Below are 22,664 nucleotides of genomic sequence, written 5' to 3' on the forward strand. Positions count from 1 at the left end.
TTGTTAATAAACAAATCTGACTTACCAGAATCATGGGTGTTTTAACATTGGCTTCCATTAGGCCTTTTCCTTAACCAGCTAGTTGAAGGTTGGAGGTTTATGGAATATCTTCAACCTGCCACTAAAAAATATCAGAAACACCCATATAAACATTAACTTAACCAAATATTTGACACGCAAATTTGGTTTGCTTCATTTATATTTTGAACGGCTAGTCTGACTTCTCACTGATTTAAAAATCCTCATTTCTGTGGAGCCGTTGTAGACATCGGAAAATACAGGTTGACACATTTATGAACTTATTTTAACATAAAAATTAGAATTTTATCACAATCGCCTCTTTGTTCTGTAATACCCAACATTGGTTCAGACTAATGAAATAGATAAATTCCATCAGTTATGTCATAAAACTTGAAACTCTTTAAAAAATAGTTGGATGCCATAGTTTCTGTACAGAATAATATCCATCTGTCCACGTGTTTGTCATTTTTAACTCTACCCTTTAGTAAATCATCTTGATAGGATTCTTCTCAGTAAGTTCCAGAAACATACAATCTGCTTTATGTTACATTTTCTATGAATCTCCCTTCGTACAAGCTACCTTACATGATCTTCAAGGGAGAAAACAATCCTCACCGAAAATAAATAAGAGGAAAGAGGTAAATAAGAGGTATCACCGTTTCGACATCTTCAAAATGCCTACCCAAAAATATACAAGTTGTGAACAAATTTGATCAAATTATCAAATAATAAACTCTTTTTTTGGTTCTTTTTTTTCGGAGCTGGGGACCGAACCCAGGGCCTTGCGCTTCCTAGGTAAGCGCTCTACCACTGAGCTAAATCCCCAGCCCCAATAATAAACTCTTAACTACTTTTCTAAACCCCTCAGGTTATCTTCAAATTCCACAAATGTCTTCAAAATTTTGTCCTAACTAAATGGCCCTGGGACTCCAGACGCCCAAGAGCAGAGAGATTTAAGTAGACACAAGAGATTAATTGGAAATATTTCTAACTCGTAAAAGCCTTAATATCACAGCTTAATATCATAACACTTAGTGATCAGATCTACTCAGTATTCAATGATGAACCAATCACCAAGGAGCTACGCTTATTATGCGCATTTTATTTTATAAAACCTACCAAAAGGATAATATTTTCTCCTAGTTAATCAGAGGTTTTGGATCCAATCTGTTGTTTCTTGTAATTATCTATCTTGTATTATGAAATGATATTTTCTTCCCCAAAACTTAGTTTCTTCACCATAAATAGTAATATAAAACTTTGTTGTCAGATATTGTCAGTATTTATGACAAATTTTATTATTTGCTACACTAAAATCTTTTCTGTGTTTTAAACAATTGGGAATTCATTAGTTTGAGGTTGTCAAAATATTATGTTTATGTTTATTTCACTAATAAAACCTTCATTGAATTATGATAGAAAATAAATTCTTAATTGTGGCATTTGGGAGAGTACAACATATTCAATGATAATAAATTTTTATTATTATAAATGTAGTGAGCCAAATGCAGCTAACATTTTTACATAAATTAAAAAAATTTTTTTTCAGATTTATTTTCAACCAACAAAACACGGCCAAAAATGAAATTGTAATACACACTATTTTAGAATTTAAGCTGTTGTCAATTTAATGCCAGTTCATTTTTTATAATTCCTTTCCAACATGTTCAATAGACAATATAAAAATAACCAGGAAAAACATGTGGTTGATTTTCAGAAAACCAAAGTAAAATTTATGTTAAATAATTATTAGAATAATTGGCATCGGGTCTGGTAAAAAAATCTTAGAGATGATTAAATTGAATATTATATTGTATATTTTTACTCAACAATAATTATATATCTGATGAAATGCATTTGTAGGAATGCTGTTGTAATACAACCCAGTAGAATGCTGATATAATCATTTTGAAAGTTTAGTGTGCTCTTAAATTAATCATATGCTTCGCTTTATTTTTTGAACAAATCTTGTACATATATACTCTTGTAAATATATATTCAGGGCACAATTTTTAGTTTCATGCTTATATACTAATACCTCATTAAAGTTGAATACCCTTCCCATTTTAATTTTCTTTAGTCTAGAACCCCCCTTTTCCAGCCAAAGTATGTGTCTGAGTAGGAAATGCTGGCTGTGCAGTTCATGATATTTAGTTATAAAATATGATTTATCATATAGGAAGTGAAAATAACGTCAAGGAAATTCAGTGCCTGAACACAAAAATATGAATAGCTTACTACAAAATAACCTTGAATTTAACCCTTTTATAAACCATATTTATAAAAGTAATGATCTGTAGAGGAAAAAGTTGCAAATGTTCTAGGATGACGGAAGTTGATTTCCAGGAACATTCTTTAATTGGGCAACAAGAGCAAGGTATATACGAGAAAAGAGAAGAAAGGACAAGAGAGAAGGGAGATCTTTTCTGATTTCAGCTTGGCATGGACTGGGGAGTAGCCAGAGATAGTCAATCTTTTACCTAGTTCCCCTTTTGGACTCTGGGCAAGATTCTACCATAAAACTGGCAAGTTTATTTAGAGTTTCCAGAGACTTTAGCAAAGAATGAGATGAGGTAGTAGGGCTTCCTGGATCTTTTTGAAGCTTGTGTTTTGAGGATTATTAGTTATAAGTAGTGCTTCGCTGTGGAGAATTAGAGTCCAGTGAACACCAAATAGGTAGAAACTACAATGAGAAAGAAGACATCTTGGACAAAGGAAGAAAACAAAGAATGGGTGCGGGGGATGGACTCTAGAAGCTTTTGCTCTGGAGCAAAGGGAAAAATCCACTCACAACATGACTTTAGACTTCTAGTTCCCAGAAATTTGAAACAAATACACATCTGCTGTATGAGTTACACGAACCTTGTTATTAACTTAAAGAATCCCTAGGCAAATAGAATACATGTGTCATGAGAAAAAAATTGAATAGTGGAAAGTACACACTAGCAGAGAGTCTGATGAATCCAAGGACAGGGAAGGCACACAGAAGCTAATTCCAAAATGCGAGGAAAGGACACTTGAGTGTTGCTGTGTGAGGCATTAATTTAAGAAGATGCACATTGCCTTTTCAACAGAGGAATGGATACAGAAAATGTGGTACCTCTACACAATGGAATATTACTCAGCTATCAAAAACAATGACTTTATGAAATTCGTAGGCAAATGGTTGGAACTGGAAAATATCATCCTGAGTGAGGTAACCCAATCACAGAAAAACACACATGGTATGCACTCATTGATAAGTGGCTATTAGCCCAAATGCTTGAATTACCCTAGATGCCTAGAACAAATGAAACTCAAGACGGATGATCAAAATGTGAATGCTTCACTTCTTCTTTAAAAGGGGAAAAAGAATACCCTTGGCAGGGAATAGAGAGGCAAAGATTAAAACAGACACAGAAGGAACACCCATTCAGAGCCTGCCCCACATGTGGCCCATACATATACAGCCATCCAATTAGACGAGATGGATGAAGCAAAGAAGTGCAGGCCGACAGGAGCCGGATGTAGATCGCTCCTGAGAGACACAGGCAGAATACAGCAAATACAGAGGCAAATGCCAGCAGCAAACCACTGAACTGAGAACGGGACCCCCGTTGAAGAAATCAGAGAAAGAACTGGAAGAGCTTGAAGGGGCTCGAGACCCCATATGTACAACAATGCCAAGAACCAGGGCTTCCAGGGACTAAGCCACTACCTAAAGACTATACATGGACTGACCCTGGACTCTGACCTCATAGGTAGCAATGAATATCCTAGTAAGAGCACCAGTGGAAGGGGAAGCCCTGGGTCCTGCTAAGACTGTGAACTAGATTGTTGGGGGGAGGGTGGTAATGGGGGGAGGGGAACACCCATAAAAAAGGGGGGGAGGGATTAGGGGGATGTTTGTCTGGAAACCGGGAAAGGGAATAACACTCGAAATGTATATAAGAAATACTCAAGTTAATAAAATTAAAAAAAAATTGACCATCAGAATCCTGAAATATCCAGACAAAGTACCTTTATCCTTCCCATGCTAAGCTGTGGTCTGTGGAGGTGAAATGTGGGCAGCATTGTACATGAGAAATGGGACATCACATGCTCTGGGGACAATAAAATGGAAATATAAGAAGCCAAACAACTTTAGAAGAAATTCTATTATTATTATTATTATTATTATTATTATTATTATTATATTTAATCTATTTTTACATTCCAGTCATTATCCCTTTCCAGTTCTGCCATCCAACAGTTCCTCATCCATTCCTCCTCCCCCATCTGTAAGATGTCCCCATACCTCCACACTCCCCCATAACCCCTCCCCTACACCCCACTAGACCTACCTACTCCCTGAGGCCTCAAGTCTCTCTAGGGTTAAGTGCATCTTTTCTCACTGAGGCCAGACCATGCAGTCCTCTGCTATATATGTGTCAGGAGCCTTACCAGCTAGTATGTGCTTCCTGGTTGGTGACTCACTGTCTGAAAGATCTTGGGTGTCCAGGTTAGTTAAGACTGCTGGTCTTCCTATGGGATCACCCTCCTCCTCAATTCCTTACAGCCTTTCCCTAATTCAAACACAGGGGTCTCTGAATTCACTCCACTGGTTGAGTGTTAGTAGCTACCTCTGTATCAGTCAGCTGTCTCTTGGGCCTCTTCAGAAGGCAGCCATGCTAGGCTGCTGTTTGTCAGCACACCGTAGCATCAACAATAGTGCCAGGCCTTAGACCCTCCCCTAAGAAGGATACCAATTCAGGCTGTTCACTGGACCTTCTTTCCCTCAGTCTCTTCTCCATTTTTGTCCCTGCAGTTCTTTTAGACAAGAACAATTCTGGGTTGGGGTTTTTGACTGTGAGGTAGAAACCCCCTCCCTCCACTTGATGCCCTGTCTTTCTACTGGAGGTGGATTTGACAAGTTCCCTCTTCCCACTGTAGGGCATTTCATCCAAGGTCCACCCCCCTGTGTCCTGAGCATCTCTCACCTCCCAGGTCTCTGGTACAATCTAGAGGTTCCCCTTACCTCCCACCTCCTGAGGTTGCATATTTCCATTCATTCTGCTGGTCCTTGGGGCTTCACTCCTGTTCCCTCCTGTCTTAGGGTTTTACTGCTGGGAAACGACACCATGACCAAGGCAACTCTTATAAAGACAACATTTAATTGGACCTGGCTTACAGGTTCAGAGTTTCAGTCCATTATCATCAAGGCAGGAGCATGGCAACATCCAGGCAGGCATGGTGCAGGAGGAGCTGAGAGTTCTACATCTTCATATGAAGGCTGCTAGCAGAATACTGACTTCCAGGTAGCTAGGAGGAGGGTCTTAAAGCCCACACCCATAATGATACACCTACTCCAACAGGGCCCCACCTCCTAATAGTGGCAATCCCAGGGCTGAGCATACATAAACCATCACGCCTCCCTCATACATGATCATGTTTCTCTTTTCCCCTCCTACTCTCCCTTCCTACCCAGGCCCTCCCTCTGCCCTTGGCTTTCTTCTCCCTCCCTAGTGGAATTGAAGCATCCTCACTTGAGCCCTTTTGGAAAGAATTCTTTGGAGAAGTTCATTAACGATTTTTAAATCTAATGTCCTATATGACAGGAAAGGCAAATGCTCTAATGTAGAAGACTCAGACTGTTCTCCCCGCCCACAGGGTCCATAATCATTTGTTCAATGTGTGTCACTTTGACCGTTTGCTATTTCTAAACTGCACAATGAACTGAAGTATTTTCTGTGGAATGTAGACACTGTGTCCAGTGGCTCCAATCACTCGACTTTACTGGTTTGTTTTGTTTGTTTGTTGGGCTTTTTCATTGCCCCTATTTTGTTTTCTGTTTGTTTCTTGTCACTTACTATTTTACCTGACTTCTGAGCAATCTTTGCCTTGTGAATGAGAAGGGGTTGGTTGGTTTGTCTTCTCCAGTGCACATTGTGTTGCCTTATGTCATGTGCTGATAGGTGACACTATCTGTGTCAAGACCCATCCTTCGTCATTACTTTAAGGCACAAGAATAGGTGCAGATTAGTACCTAAGATCCATTCAACGAAATGTCCCACTCCAGAGCACGTAAAACTCACAGGTTTCTCCAGCCCCACTTACCAACCTCAATTAGTGATCTGAGGAGAAGGAGGAATGAGGACGCAATGTTTGTACTCCTAAATTGGTTAAAACAGTTGCAAGTGAAGTTACTTTTCAAATGTTCTATTTGACTGGCTATCGTGAACACCATCAGATACTTCAGTTGACAGGAGCATAACTGTAGCCTGTAAAATTCTAACTGCTAAATCCCTAGAGGAACGGTTGCCCTGAATCCATTTCCTCCGCTGACTCCATGTCTCCAGGCTGTATGGGCATGCCTTTGCCATTATGGCGGTCATATTTCGTAATATGTCTTAAGTGGCATACGACTGTTTGACAGTGGTGGTCACCTCTACCCACAAATCCCTTCTATCATATACACTATCTAAAATACTTCAGTTTCGTTCAATTCTCTCAATTAAGTTAGGTGCAGTTCGTGACTCTCAAACTTCAGCCTTTTGCCAACACATCTTTAAGTTTTTCTTGAACTTCTTCAACCTTAATGATACTGAGTAAGTGTCTCTCCATCGTTTATGATGATACTGAGTAAGTGTCTCTCCATCGTTTATGATGATACTGAGTAAGTGTCTCTCCATTGTTTATGAGGTCACATCAAGCTCACCACTGATGCTACTGTGTAATAAATAATGCCGCTTCCCCGTCATTCCTATGACAGACTTGCTAAAATGTTAGCATAATTAAATATTTAATGTTTGTCTACTTTCGGAATGCTACAGCATGTTTTGCGATAATAAACTGTCTTTCACTGATTAGTTACATCAGTCTTGTTTTATTTGTTTTTGTTCTGTTTTGTTTTCTACCAACTCATGATAGAAAGAAAACACTTCATTTTGGAGTCTAGTGAAAAAAATGTATGTTTACTCTGTTGATAGAAAGGAATTAAAACCGTAATAACAACAACAAAACAAAAATAATGTCAAAATAGAGAATCACAGGCTTTTGAGTCGAGTATGGCAAAGACACAAATCCCTACTTTGCTCCCTACCAGCCAAAGGACATACTGCATGGTTTACTTTCTATGAGACACAAATATTATTTATATATAGTAGGGCTTGGTGTGGGGAAATGGTTCAGCAGGTAAAAATCACATCTGCCAAATATTAGGAATTAAGTTTAATCCTCAGACTCCATATAGGGAGAGGAGGAAAAATATTCGTTCAAGATGTTATCTGAACTTACAAGTCTGATGTTGTAGACATCTACCTGCTCACAATACACACACACACACACACACACACACACACACACACACAAACACACACACACCAACAATAATAATAATTAATAATAACAAAATTAAAACTGTACTAATTATATGTACCTTATAATAATGGTATTATACATTCAGTCTTTAAATATTAAACATTTTTTCATAGTGTAAAAATATTATGCAAATTACTCTAGTTCCCTCGTCCCAATCATATTACCTAGGACGTGTTTGTTAGCATTCCTTCTAGGCTCTGCCTATAAGTTACCTAGCATCACCGGTAGGCCTAGCTTACTATAAAAGGGGCTGTTTGCCCCCACTCTGTCTCACTCTCATTCTCTCCAATAATAATAATAATAATAATAATAATAATAATAATAATAATAATAATAATTCTTTCTTCTCCTTTTTCTTCCTCTAAGTCTTTGTCTTCTTCTGCTTGTTCTCTCTCGTGTCTTTCTCTGTATCTGTTTCTCTCTCTGTGTTTTTACTCCCTTCTAAACTTCCCTTCTCTGGCCCTTAATAAACTCTATTCTACTCTAAACCCATTGTATGGCTGATACATCAGAGGGAAGAGTACCTCAGAAAGGGCCCAAAGAAGCACCCCTCCTACCTCACCATACCTGACTCTATCAAACATATTCCTGGCTCTTTCTTTTTTATAAAACACAACATTGATACCTTTCTGCATTTACTGATAAGGCATATACCTATTAATGAACATATTCACATTTACATATCTAAAATATTGCCCAATCCAAGTCTGAGAATCTAGAAATTCCTCCTTTCAAAATCCTTGTCAACCATCATGTACTAACAGAAAACCAAACTGCCCTGTTAAAAGCATTATATAAATCAGCATTTGCCATAACCCTCTTGCCACCTCCAAATCAACTATAGCCAACATATATTTCATTTTCTTTCCTTCAGTACTTTCTAGCTAATAACATGTTCTCTTCTCATAACTTCTGATATGCATTAATCGAATAACTAAAATAAATATGAATCATTAATATCCTAGACTTCTTTACCCCCTCTAAAAATTTACATATATTCTTAATCATTTCACCTCATACTAATTCCAGCTATTAATATTACTTGAATATCTTTATGTATGGACTAAGAATTTAACCCAGACATAGAATACAATAGAAAAATGTTCTGATGTTGGCAAGTGACATAATACTGAATGATTTAAAAGCCATTTTTGTCATAACAGTATTTTATTTTGATAATGTACCTCAGTAAACTGTAAGGTCCAGCACTGAACTTGCTCTGCAGCCTAGGCATGTATATTATTGTCATAACTCAGCCCCAACTGGCTGGTATTAAAGGATGTTCAGCAGAAAAGTGAACACAAGGAAAGAGACCCAAAACATAGCTTAGTATAAAAATGGAGGGAGTCGTTTCATCCAGAACACAATGGTTTGGGATTGTTCATTTGCACTCACTTATTTAGTTGATATAATTGCTCACATTGTTGGGCATGTTGGCATCTCTCCATCCTTAAGAAAGGAGTTTGGCAACTTCTGGCTATTATAGATAAGGCTGCTATGAACATGGTGGAGCACGTGTCCTTGTTATATGTTAGAGCGTCTTTTGGATATATGCCCGGGAGATACAGGACTGAGTCCTCAGGTAGTACAATGTTCAATTTTCTAAGGAAACTCTAGACTCATTTCCAGAGAGGTTATACCAGTTTGCAAAAACACTAATAGTGAAGGAGTGTTCCATTTTCTCCACATTCTGGCCAGCATCTGTTGTCACCTGAGTTTTTGATCTTAGCCATTCTGACTGGTGTGAGGTAGAATCTCGTCAGGGTTGTTTGGATTTTTATTTCCCTTATGACTAAAGACGTTGAACATTTCCTTATGTATTTATGTCATTTGATATTCCTCAGCTGCAAATTCACTGTTTAGCTCTGTACCCTAATTTTTAATAGGGTCATTTGGCTATCTGGAGTCCAACTTTTGAGTTCTTTGTATATATTGGATATCAGCCCTCTATTGGATGTAGGATTGGTAAAGATCTTTTCCCAATCTGTTGGTTCCTGTTTTGTCCTGTTGACAGTGCCCTTTGCCTTACAGAAGCTTTGCAATTTTATGAGGTCCCATTTGTTGCTTCTTGATCTTAGAGCATAAGTCATTAGTATTCTGTTTAGGAAATTTCCCCCTGTGCCTATGTGTCCCAGGATCTTCTGCACTTTTCCTTCCATTAGTTTGAATATAGCTGATTTTATGTGGAGGTCCTTGATTCACTTGAACTTAAACTTTTACAAGGGTATAAGAATGGGTCGATTTGTATCCCTCTATATGATGACTGCCAGTTGAACCAGCATCATTTGTTAAAAATGTTCTTTTTTTCACTGGATGATTTTAGCTCTTTTGTCAAAGATCAAGTGACCATAGGTATATGGGTTCATTTCTGGGTCTTCAATTCTATTCCATTGATTTGCTTGCCTGTCTCTGTACCAATACTGTACAGTTTTTATCACTATTTCTCTGTAATATAGCTTGAGGTCAGGGATGGTGATTCCCCCAGAAGTTCTTTTATTGTTGAAGATTGTTTTCTCTATCCTGGTTTCCTGTTGGTTATTTTGTTTTTGTTTTCTGTTTGTTTGTTTGTTGTTGTTTTTGTTGTTGTTATTCCAAGTGAACTTACGAATTGCTCTTTCTAACTCCATGAAGAATTGAATTGAAATTCTGATGGGGATTGCATTAAATCTGAAGATTGCGTTTGGCAAAATGGCCATTTTTACTATATTAATCCTGCCAATCCATGAGCATGGGAGATCTTTCCATCTTCTGAGATCTGCTTCCATTTCTTTCTTCAGAGACTTGAGGTCTTGTCATACAGATTTTTTACTTGCTCGGTTAGAGTCACATCCAGGTATTTTATATTATTTATGACTATAATGAAGGATGTTGTGTCCCTAATTTCTTACTTAGCCTGTTTATCCTTTGAGTAGAGGAAGGTTACTGGTTTGTTTGAGTTAATTTTATACCCAGTTACTTTGCTGAAGTTGTTTATCAGTTTTATGAGTTCTCTGGTGGAATTTTAGGGGTCATTTATGTATACTATCATGTCATCTTCAAATAGTGATATTTTGACTTCTTTCTTCCCAACTTGAATCCATTTGACCTCCTTTTGTTGGCTGATTGTTCTGTCTAGGACTTCAAGTATTATATTGAATAGGTAGGGAGAGAGTAGGCAGCCTTGTCTAGTCCCTGATTTTAGTTGGATTGTTCAAGTTTCTCTCCACTTAGCTTGATGTTGGCTACTAGTTTGCTGTATATTGCTTTTACTATGTTTAGGTATGGGCCTTGAATTCCTGTTCTTTCCAGGACTTTTATCATGAAAGGGTGTTGAATAATGTTAAATGCTTTCTCAGCATCTAATGAGATGATCATGGGGTGTTTTTCTTTAAGTTGTTGATATAGTGTATTACATGGATGAATTTTTATATATTGAACCATCCCTACTTCCCTCAGATGAAGCCTACTTGATCATGATGGATGATCATTTTGATGTGTTCTTGGATTCAGTTTGAAAGAATTACATTGAGTATTTTTGCATCGATATTCATAAGGGAAATTGGTCTGAAGTTCTCTTTCTTTCTTGGGTCTTTGTGTGGTTTAGGCATAAGTAGAATTGTGACTTCATAGAAGGAAATGGATAATGATCCTTTTTTTTCTATTTTGTGAAATGTTTTGAACAGTATTGGGATTAGGTCTTCTATGAACATCTGACAGAATTCTACTCTACACCCATGTAGTCCTGAGCTTTTTATGGTTGGGAGACTTTTAATAACTGCTTCTATGTCTTTAGGGATTCTGGGACTGTTTAGATGGTTTATCTGATCCTGATTTAACTTTGGTACCTGGTATCTGTCTAAAAAATTGTCCATTGCATCTACCAGTTTTGTTGAGTATAGGCTTTCGTAGTAGGATCTGATGATTATTTTGAATTTCCTCAGCTGTGTTTTTATGTCTCCCTTTTCATTTCTGATTTTGTGAATGTGGAGAGACTCTCTGTGCCCTCTGGTTATTCTGGCTAAGAGTTTGTGTATTTTGTTGATTTTCTCAAAGAATAAGCTGTTGGTTTTGTTGATTCTTTGTGTAGTCCTTTTGTTTCTACTTGGTTGATTGCAGCCTGAGTTTGATCATTTCTTGCCTTCTACTCATCGAGCATGTATTTGCTTCCTTTTGTTCTACAGGTTTTACGTGAATCCGTGAATCTGCTAGTGTGTGCGCTCTCCAGTTTCTTTTGGAGGCACTCAGAGGTATGAGTTTTCCTGTTAGCACAGCTTTCATTGTGTCTCATAAGTTTGGGTATGTTGTGCCTTCATTTTCATTACATTTTTACGTCTTTCATTTCTTTCTTTATTTCTTCCTTGACCAGGTTATCATTGTGTAGAGTGTTGCTCAACTTCCACATGAATGTGGGATTTCTGTCATTTTTTTGTTATTGAAGACCAGCCTTAGTCGATGGTGATCTAATAGAATTCATGGGGTTTCTTTTAACCTTCTTGCATCTGTTGAGGCCTGTTTTGTGACTCATTATAAGGTCACTTTTAGAGAAGGTATTATGAAGTCCTGAGAAGAATGTATCTTCTTTTGTTTTAGAATGAAATGTTTTATAAATATCTGTTAAATCCATTTGATTCATAACTCCTGTTAGTTTCTCTGTGTCTCTGTTTAGTTTCTTTTCTATGATCTGTCCATTGCTGAGAGTGCGGTGTTGACGTCTCCCACTTTTATTGTGTGAGGTGCAACGTATGCTTTGAGCTTTAGCAAGCTTTCTTTTATGAATGTAGGCTTCCTTGCATTTAGAGTATAGATATTCAGGACTGAAGCTCATCTTGGTGGATTTTTTCCTTTGATGAATATGAAGTGTTCTTCCTTATGTTTTTGATAACTTTTGGTGAAATTTGATTTTACCCAATATAAGAATGGCTACTCTAGCTTGTTTCTTGGGACCATTTGCTTGGAAAATGTTTTCCCACCCTTTAACTCTAAGGTAATGTCTGTACTTGTCGCTGAGGTGTGTTTCCTGTATGCAGCAAATGCTTGTTTCTCTTTACCTATCCAGTCTGGTAGTCTATGTCATTTTTATTGGAGAATTGAGTCCATTGATATTGAGAGATATTAAGGTATAATGATTGTTGTTTCCTGTTATTTCTGCTGTTCAAGATTGAACTATGTTTGGGTGGCTGTCTTCTTTTGAGTTAGTTGAAATTTGATTACTCTCTTGCTTTTTCTAGGGTGTAATTTTCTTCCTGGTGTTAGAGTTTTCCACCTATCATCATTTGTGGGGCGGAATTTGTGGAAAGATATTATGTAAATTTGGTTTTTCATGGACTATCTTGTTTTCTCTATGGTATTTATGTAAATTTGGTTTTTCATGGACTATCTTGTTTTCTCTATGGTATTTGTGTTCTCTTAGAGTCTTATGACATCTGTTCAGGATCTTCTGGCTTTCATAGTCTCTGGTGAGAAGTTTGGTGTAATTTTGATAGGTCTGTCTTTATACGCTACTTGACCTTTTTCTCTTACTGCCTTTAATATTCTTTCCTTTTTTGTGCATTTGATATTTCAGCTATTACATGATGGGAGGAATTTCTTTTTTGGTCCAATCTATTTGGAGTTCTGTAGGCTTCTTGTATGTTTATGGACATCTCTTTATTTAGGTTATGGAAACTTTCTTCTATAATTTTGTTGATGATATTTACTAACCCTTTAAGTTGGGAATTTTTGCTTTCTTCTATACCTACTATCCTTAGTTTTGACCTTCCCAATTTGTGTCCTGGATTTCCTGGATGTTTTGGGTTAGGAGTGTTTTGCATTTTACATTATCTTTGATGGCTGTGTCAATATTTTCTATGGTATCTTCTGCCCCTGATATTCTCTCTTCTATCTCTTGTATTCTATTGGTAGTACTTGCTTTTATGACTCCTGATCTGTTTCCTAGATTTTCTATTCCCAGTTTTCTCTCCCTTTGTGATTTCTTTATAGTTTCTATTTCCATTTTTAGATCCTCAATTGTTTTGTTCAGTTCCTTCACCTGTTTGGTTGTGTTTTCCTATAAATCTTTAAAGGATTTTTGTGTTTCCTCGTTAAGGGCTTCGACTTGTTTACCTGTGCTGTCTTGCCTTTCTTTAAGGGTATTATTCATGTCTGTCTTAAAGTCCTCTAACATCATCATGAGTTGTGATTTTAACTCAAAATCTTGCGTTCCTGGTGTGCTGGGTTATCTAGGACTTGCTGTGGTAGGGGAACTGGGATTTGATGATGCCAAGTGTCCTTTCTGTTGTTTTGGTTCTTGCCCTTGCCTCCTGCCATCTACCTACCTCAGCTGGTCTTGCTGTCTCTGACAGTGGTTTGATTCCCCTGTAAGCCTGTGTGTCATCACTCTTATAGACAGGCTTTCTTCTGGCAGGATCTGGGTACAGAAAGCTGTGTCATAGGTTCAGCTCTGGGTGCAGGCAGAAACTTGAAGGAGCCTGTCCCAAACTACTCCTTAGTTCCTGTGTCTATAGGTCTCCAGGTGGGTTTCTGTTAGGCCAGGTATGTGAGCATAAGTGATGGTCTTACCTATTCTTTCAGGATTGTCCTTGTTTCTGAGAATCTATCTATCTCCTCAGGGGATCTGTGTATAGAGTGATGTGTCACAGTGTCAGCTCCTGTCAACAGAGGAATGAATACAGTAAATGTTATATATTTATACAATGGAGTCCTCAGCTATTAAAAACAATGACTTCATGAAATTCATAGATAAATGGATGGAACTAGAAAATATGATCCTGAATGAGGTAATTCAATCACAAAAAAACAGACATGATATGCACTCACTGATAAGTGGATATTAGCCCAAAATCTCAGATTACTCAAGATACAATCCACAGAACACATGAAGCTCAAGAAGAAGGATGAGTAAAGTGTGGGTGCTTCAGTCCTTCTTAGAAGGGGGGACACAAATATCGATAGGAAGAAATATGGAGACAAAGTTTGGAGCAGAGACTGAAGGAAAGGTCATCTAATTACTGTCCCACCTGGGGATCCAGCCCATATACATAGAGCCACCAATCCCATAGAATATCACTGATTTCAAGATGTACATGGTGACAGGAGCCTGATACAGCTGTCTCCCAAGAGGCTCTGCCAGAGCATGACAAATACAGAGGCAGAAGCTCGCAGGCAACCATTGAACTGAGAATGTGGTCCTTATTGGAGGAGTTAGAGAAAGGATTGAAGGAACTGAAGGAGTTTGCAACCCCATAAGAGTAACAATGCCAACCAACCAGAGCTCCCAGGAACTAAACTACCACCCAAATAGTACACATGGACAGACCCATAGCTCCAGCTGCTTATTTAGCAGAGAATGGTCTTGTTGGTCACCAATGGGAGGAGAATCCTTTGGTGCTGCCAAGGCTCTGGCCCCCTATCCCCACCTGGAGGAGTAGTGGAATGTCAGGGCAGGGAGGTGGGAAAGGGCATGTGGATGGGTGTGGGAACACCCTATAGATTAAGGGACTGGAAAATGTGAAAAGGGGTTTAAAGACAGGAAACCAAGAAAGGGGATCACATTTGAAATGTAAATGAATAAAAATATCCCATAAACTAAAAGAAAAAAAAAGAAAGCCATTCTCTAGATTTTCAATATATGCTGCTTAAGGTGGAATAGATGAACACATCTTATCACTAGTTTTCAGATGAAGAAATTTGCTTATAAACATTAAATTGATGACCCAATGTAATAAATTTAGTAAATGATTTCACACTGTAGATAACTGTCTTCTCCACAATAAAAACTCCTAAGTACTTCCCTGATGGGCTCATGTCTGTCATGAACTTACAGAAAATTTAAAATTATAAACATATTTTGGTATCAAATGAATTATTTAGGAGTTTTGAGCAGTAAAAAACAAACACATGCATTTAGTCCCTAAAACTGTAAATTTGTAGACTGAAATAAAACCATGACATATTTTTGTCTGTTTTATTGCCTAGATTGGTTGTGATTGTGCTTCATTAACAATATCCATGAGTGTTATAGTCCATATTTCTTAGAGAACTTAATTTCTGAGAATTTTTTTAAAAAAAAAGCAAAACAGCTCCATATTTTATATAATTTTTAGGTCAAGAAGAAAGGATAGCTTGTTGGTTTTGAAATTTCAGGAATATACTGTTAATTTTTAAATCAGAAATAACTAATGATTTATTGAACAAGATGTACACGGCACTTTTTCAATATCTTGTTCATGAAAGGTTGAAGTGTCCTCATTTAGAGTAAAATAAAAACCAGCAGATAAAATAGTCATGTATGGATTATGCGGTGTGGAAAAATGAATTTGGAAGAAGACGAGATTATTGAAAAGAAGCATAAAATATGAGGAGGGAGGATTCTGCTTATGGATACAACTCTATCAAAGTGGACAAGAAAAGAGTTGAAAAACAGAAGATGTTTGATTAAAGTAAGAAGTGATGTATAAATTATGTAAGTATTTTGGTGAAAGAATGGTTTGAGAGTTTGAAATAGTAAACCCAGGATAGTGTCAGTGAACTGAAAGAGAAGATGTGTAGTGCGAGAAGGCAAAGAGAAGGGTCAGAAAACAGGTGAATGAAGACACTGGAGAGAAGATGTGCTGAGCCTTCTCTTCCAGGATGAGTTGTTTGACACTAGCTTGAGTGAAGAAAGAACAGGGTATTCTTCTTAGGAAGCCATCCACCACATGTTCTGTGCCTCTTTGATGGGAGTATAAAAGCAAGCACAGTGTGGAGGGGTCTGAAAGAGACTGAGTTGACAGTGATGAGATTAGGTAAATTGAAAGATGTATCTAATTCTTCAATGAAAATGGGAGCTGCTGTAGAGAATGTTCTGAATATTCGAAGGAAGTAAGAATGAATGTCATTAATGTTGGAAATTAAAGTCTGAAAGAAAGGAAGGAATTGAAGGTGTTCCAAAACAATCTTGACTCTAGCATTGCTAATATGTGAGATCAGCTAGACAGTTTTATCCAAGAACTAAAGTATGCTTTTGGGCAGGTGAGGTTGAGCCATGAAAAGCAGACGTGATGACATAGGGGACCCAGCTGTCTGAAGCTGCGGAGTGTGCTACCCTCCTTCAGGTACACAGAGAGATTTTTGTGACCCTGCAACTTGTTCATAGAATTTAAGGTCACAACTCATTTGCACTGTATTACACAATTGCAAAAGAATCATGGTTCTTTTCCAAATAACCAGGCTAGTATTTCATTTCACTCATGGGTACACATCACATGTATGTCTCACATGCTTTACTGTATGCAAGGCTGTTCATTACGACACTTCTTATCCAGGCTGAAAAACCCTCCCATGCCCATTCTAGCTAGAAGTGGTTACTACTTCTAGTAGAATTCTCTACTAGATTGCCACATTGGGATTTGAATGTAAGGACGGATTCTGGTTGTCACCTTCATACACCTGTGTAGAGGAAATGTCAACTAAGAAAATTTCCCTATCAGTTTGACCTGTGGGTTTGTCTTTGGGGGAAGTTGCCTGATTGTTATGTGATGTTAGAGAGCCCAGGCCACCATAAACATTGGCATTCCTAGACAGGTGTGCCTGGACTGTATAAGTAAGATGGCTCTGCGAGCCAGTAAGAAGCTTTCCTGCATGGACCCTGCCTCTGCTCCTTCTTGAGTCCTTGCCTTGATTTCCTTCAGTAATTGATAGACTGTTCCCTTGAAGCTGAAGATGAGGAAACCCTTCCCATCCAGTTTGACTGAGTCATGTTTATGACAACAGAGACTCAAAGAAGACAACTCTACAGTAATTAGAATAAAGCAAACATATGCACCCACAATGAACGTGTGCACGAGTAACATGAGTGAATCATAACACTTATTGTTGAATTAAAGAATGATTCAAGATTATATATCCTTCTTTTCTATTTATGCAGAAAAGGGGAAATAATAGAGTAAAATCAGTTGTTACACTATTACTGGATGAAGTGTTGAAGAAGTATTTCATAGATTTATTTAATGACCAGCCTCATTGTTACTCTTAAACTCAGTCTTGGCTTATCATGTCATTTTGCAACATCTCATAATAATCTTTAATCATTGTTAATTTAAAATCATTTAAATCAATCTTTAATTTAAAAATGTGTGCTCTTTTATGTTCCATATGCTATATTTGGATAAAATGCTTACATAATTGTGCCTTTTTTGATTCTGATCTTCAACTATTAGTGTTAAAATCTACCAAGGAGATATATACATATATATATATATATGGAAATAATGCTAAAATGTTTCCTTATATAGATGAGAGGAGATAGACAAGATGGTTTTTGCAACGACAGAAGCAAGATCCTATCATTTATGGATCTAGAGATGGAATGTGTGAGTTTCTGGACACTTGATAGCCTCAGTGAAAGCTATCCAATTGCTGATGGAGTATCTTCAAAGAAAAGCAGAATCAGATTAAAGTGCATGTGTTAGGGTGGGGTAAGTGTTAGAAGACAAAGGAGAGGGAAATCAACTAACACTTTCTTCAGTAGGAGGCAACACATGAAGAAATATATCCAGACTGTTGACCCTCACCATGACTACAGAATTTAACATATAGAACATACATTGCTCTGTCTCTATGTCTATATACATATACGTCTATCTATGATTCTCAAGCATCATTAGCCAAAATACTTGAGTAAAAGCAGAAAGCTGACTTTTCTACAAATGTTCTTTACTCGATTAGTTACAAAGAACATGAGAAGAGTAAAACTAAAAGACCACAAACTTAGTGATTGACCATGAAATTCCGTGCATTTGAACCAGAATGTCAAGCATAAACAAGTTACAGACATTAGGAAGTAGGTATTTAAATATATATTTAACGATAAATGGGCAGTTAGTGCTTCAGAACACTGCACTAACCCTTACCAATGAACATTTATTTCTCCTCCTCCCTGCTTTTTCCCTCCCTCCTCCCCTCTTTCCCTCTCTCTTCCTCCCCTCCTATCTTCCACCCTTACTTGCCTCCCCCCCTCATCCCTTCCTCCCATTCTTCTCCTAACTTACTCTAATAATGTCCTGTTGATATGTAAAGTAAGAATGTGACTTCACCCAAACAGAAGGATATACAAATTTCTCTGGCCATGAGTCATATGCTAAGTCTCAAAGTAAAACTGACACAGAGGCTAGATCCTTTCCTTATAGAGTCTGGAATAGCACTAAATCGTTAATTGCAAAAAATGCAACTGTGTCATTCAGATTTGTCATATACAATTGTCTCACTGGCATGAGACTTTTGTACCCAACAAAAGATTGGAACCCAACAGTGAATTACCTCTATTACATTTCCAGCATGCTCATTTACTGATAAAAGTTGATATTTATCAGAGTTGTGGCTTCTCAGGCTTAAGAAAATCTAAAAGTTTTAAGAAGATTAGTTAGTATCCGTGAAGAGAACATTCAAATATTAAAAACAAGTTCCTTTAGCAAGTATTATTCAAGAACATCAAAATATACTAAAATGAAAATAGTATTTAATTAACCTTTTCCCTAGGAACAGCAAGGAGCAGTAACTAACACCAGCACTCAGTGTGTGCGTCTCGGCTCTGTGACCTGACCAAGAAGAATGGGTAACTCGGGATCTTTTAAACATTTGCAAGTTTGAGCGCATGTTTGACTTTGAAGAGTTAGTTTTGTGAATTTTGTGGGCTAATTAAATTTGTAGATTTAGTTACTTCATTTCATCTACATATCCTTTTAAATATACATGTTCAAACAGTTTTCCACCATTGTTACGTGTTTTACCGAGATGTGCATATTTATATAGAATGTAGACGCCCCAGGAGAATATTGAAATGTAGTTTCTTATTCCCAAGGATTTTTCATAAGAAACAATAAAAGATTGCTGTGCAAGTTTAATGAGTTTAAAATTACTTTAACTTCTGTAAAGTTCATTAAATTCCCTTTCTCTTTGTACCATTGATGGAAAAGTTATTTCTCGCATCTCTAGAATTCTGTGGAGACTCCTTCAGAATGCTGCTTGCTGGTGAAGGGCAAAATAGGCCATTAAGATTCTGTTCTTGTCCTTCAGCCTACGCATCCCCTCTCTGATCTATTTCATCATATTAGTAATCTGCTGAATGTACTGTTTCGAACAAACATTTCATCAGATGAAAGGAATAAACTTTTAAAAAGCGATAATGAAAACACCTGCTATCAAGACAGATAATGAACTGCCTTCCTTTTCACAGTCACCTTCCATTGTTTGTAATTAATTTGTATTTGATATTTTATTTCATGTCTCTCTTCATTGTGTTGTACACTCAGGAAGATCCAATTTTATCTGCTTTTTAAATTTTAACTTAGCCTACAAAACAACAGGTCTTATTAGTACAGAGCTTTATGCATATATAACGTTGCTTACACAAAGTCTGCTTTTAGAAAGAAGGTTGTCATAGTAACTTCAGATTTATTTAATGCTCCATAAATATTTGTGAAATATATCTAGAGACAGGGCAGAGTTATGCAATTGTTAACCCTTCAATGATTCTATTTTTCACACATACACACACACACACACACACACACACACACACACACACACACAAACACACACACACACAGATGTAGAAAAATAATGTTTATATCACTCATGGAGATTGGGTAAAATACAATCCATAGAAACACTTTAGAAACAAATCTTTTTTAAAGGGCATCATTCTTAACTTCAGACTATCATATTTCAGAAAAATTGGGGAGGATTTTAAATTATCTCAACTGTTGCTACAGGCATGTGTGACCCATCACTGGAAGGCAGGGAGCCTAGTGGAAGGTGTCCTTCAGGGTGGAATGTGTGCCTGTCTTGGCTGCCTCCCCTCTGCTGCCAGCACCTGTGGAAGGACTGAGGGATGCACTCGCTCACTTAGCTGGAACCACAGTGCTAAGCGTCTGCGTTATTTTTCTCATTGAGATCCCAAAACAACCTTGTGCAGACTGACCCACACGTAGCTTTGGAGGTTTGAGATTCTATTTCTCTCACCTCAATGTCTCAACAACGTCTTTCTTCCATATTAGAAAAGAGGACCCACGTTTTGATAAAAAGTGAGAGAAAATAATTTGGAAAAAGGGAATGCAAAATACTACAATGATATTATCTTTATGTAAGATAATACATTCAAAATAAAACCAGAAATAAGCTAGGTAAAATCCATTAGATATATGTACTAGGCAAAGAAGATCACGTTGAGTCAGATACTAAAAATATACATCACTATATAGTTTCCATAGACAATGGTCACATTTATGCCATGTTTTTTGTTTAAACTACTCATTTTAAATCATAAATATAACCAATAATGTAGACTAGGGGTAGCAGAGCTAGAGTGAAATTATCCTTCGAAAAAGAATATGGAAAAAAGAAAAAGGAAAAGGAAAAAAGAAAAAAAGAAAAAGGAAAAACTCAAAAACCAACAAGGAAAATAATTGAATGTCTAAAATATTTTATAGCAGAACTAAAGGATGAGACAAGCTAGGCTTTCAAAAACATAGACGTCAAGATAATGCATGAGGTCAAACATACTTAAGTTAGTACTAACTGCAAAAGAACTGACATCAAAACATCCTTTCTTTGCAGTTTAGGGGCAGTGCCCACCATGGGCAACAGAGAGTTAAGTCAACCAGAGGGTGGAAACCCAGCCTGACTGAGTCCAGAGGATCAGACCCTGGAGCACAAGATACCTATGTGAAGGGAAGAGTTGGCTTTGTCATCATAGAGGAAGTTTTAAGTCTAAATCCCCAAAGTTTCCAATATTCTTTGTCCTTGGTTGTAAAAAAATGCTAAAAATGGTATGAATCATTCAACTATAAACAATATGAACAAGGCAATCCAGGCTCTATGCAAGGATGAATGTAATGTTCCAAAAAAGAAGTCAGATTTTCAATAGCTGACAGAAAATGCAGGCACAGAACTGACTAGCTGGTAATAATGCCTTTGTTGATGATACATAAAATGACCAGCTAACCAGGCAAAATATAACATTAGTTAGAAAATTCAACCCACTCTTCATGAAATGTGGTCACAGCTCTTACTCTTTTTTTCTTGGAGTCTGTCATGTGGACCCTGATAATTTTTTTTTCTGAATAGGAGTTAGAAAAATAGACACAGATTTCTGGAAAGAGCTGAGATCTGTGTCTTCTGAGTAAGGCAGCTCACTCAGTACACTTCACACAATGATTTCCTGGACTTGGAGAAAGACAGCCTCGTGTTTAGATGGCAATCATTTACATGATTATTGGCTATTCTCTCTCAAAGCTTCCCCGTGGAGGCTTCGCAGATAAGAGAGGCCTCGGTAATAGAAGCATAGGTTGGTAAACAGTCCAGTTAAATGCTGTTATAGGCGTCTTTCACTTTATCTATTCAAACACTGTGAGCCTGTTTTGGACTGTAGGTTCAAACAATCTTTAGACTATTTCTAAGAAGTCATTTTCTTTAAGTAACCATCTAAGTTAAAAATAAACTTTTGTCAGCAGAAAAATCATTTAGCTAAGTGCTTGCAATTCTCAACTGTGGTAGGGCAGAGGAATCAAACTCCATCAATTGGAAGATAAATAGCCCAAGCTGTGGAACGTTTCGGCTGAGGAGGGGCAGGTGAGAAAAGCACAGTGGCGGAGTTTTACCCCTTAAAGAACAGCCATGGGATTTGGATTGGAAGTAAGACCGCATTTATTACGTTTGGAAAAAAAATCGTTCCTAGTTTAGCTTCACTTTGATTCTGGCAGTGAATAAATTCCAAAATAAATTCCAAATAAATTCTTGAATCCACATGGGTGTAAATAGCTGAATCCCAGAAAGCTCAGTTCAGCCTCTCAGCTGATTGAATCACTAGGACCTGCCTTTTTTTCTTCTTCTTCTGAAGCCCAGGTCTCCTATTGACTGCCCACAGCCAAGAGAACCCCCTGAGCTAAATCTGAGCTGAAACATTTTGGGGAAAAGGAAAGGGAAGACACTAAAGTGGTCAGTGGTACACATGAACCCAGACACGATTATTTTTCTTTATTGCTTAGAATAACACAGTCTATGTAATTTTAAAGATCAGTTGTACGCATGCATGTGAACAACTTTAAAAACTATAGTTTTGACAATTAGTCTCAAGCTTTTAAAATATTATCTCAGTAGATTTGATTGACTAAAGTTTTAACATATTTTCTGGACTACTTATGTATACACTATGTGAAAAGATTCCGTGGAACTTTCTTCAGTCATATTAACCTTCTAGAATCTACATGCAAATGGGTTTAAATAAACATGGCCGTATTTACTTTCTCTTTCTTGGTATTTTTAATCATATATTCAGTCCTACTTGTGTT

At 37.3% G+C, this 22,664-nt stretch overlaps 1 long non-coding RNA gene across 3 annotated transcripts in view; it reads right to left on the reverse strand.

Moving 5' to 3' along the window:
* The window catches only part of LOC108350139 (uncharacterized), a 68,943-nt gene extending 62,690 nt beyond the window's left edge, over positions 1-6,253 (reverse strand). Inside the window, exons 1-2 of one of the 3 annotated variants that reach the window (XR_015672692.1) lie at positions 6,101-6,239; positions 26-121 (exon numbers count right to left, since the gene is read on the reverse strand). This is a non-coding gene — a long non-coding RNA (uncharacterized LOC108350139). Of the gene's footprint in view, positions 1-25; positions 122-6,096 lie in introns of all 3 variants that reach the window. The other 2 variants (XR_015672691.1, XR_015672690.1) reach the window with 2 other exon arrangements.
* Between the last annotated feature and the right edge of the window lie 16,411 nt (positions 6,254-22,664).

Source organism: Rattus norvegicus, chromosome 2 (genome assembly GCF_021556685.1).
Source record: "Rattus norvegicus strain SHRSP/BbbUtx chromosome 2, alternate assembly SHRSP_T2T, whole genome shotgun sequence".
Classification (NCBI taxonomy): domain Eukaryota; kingdom Metazoa; phylum Chordata; class Mammalia; order Rodentia; family Muridae; genus Rattus; species Rattus norvegicus.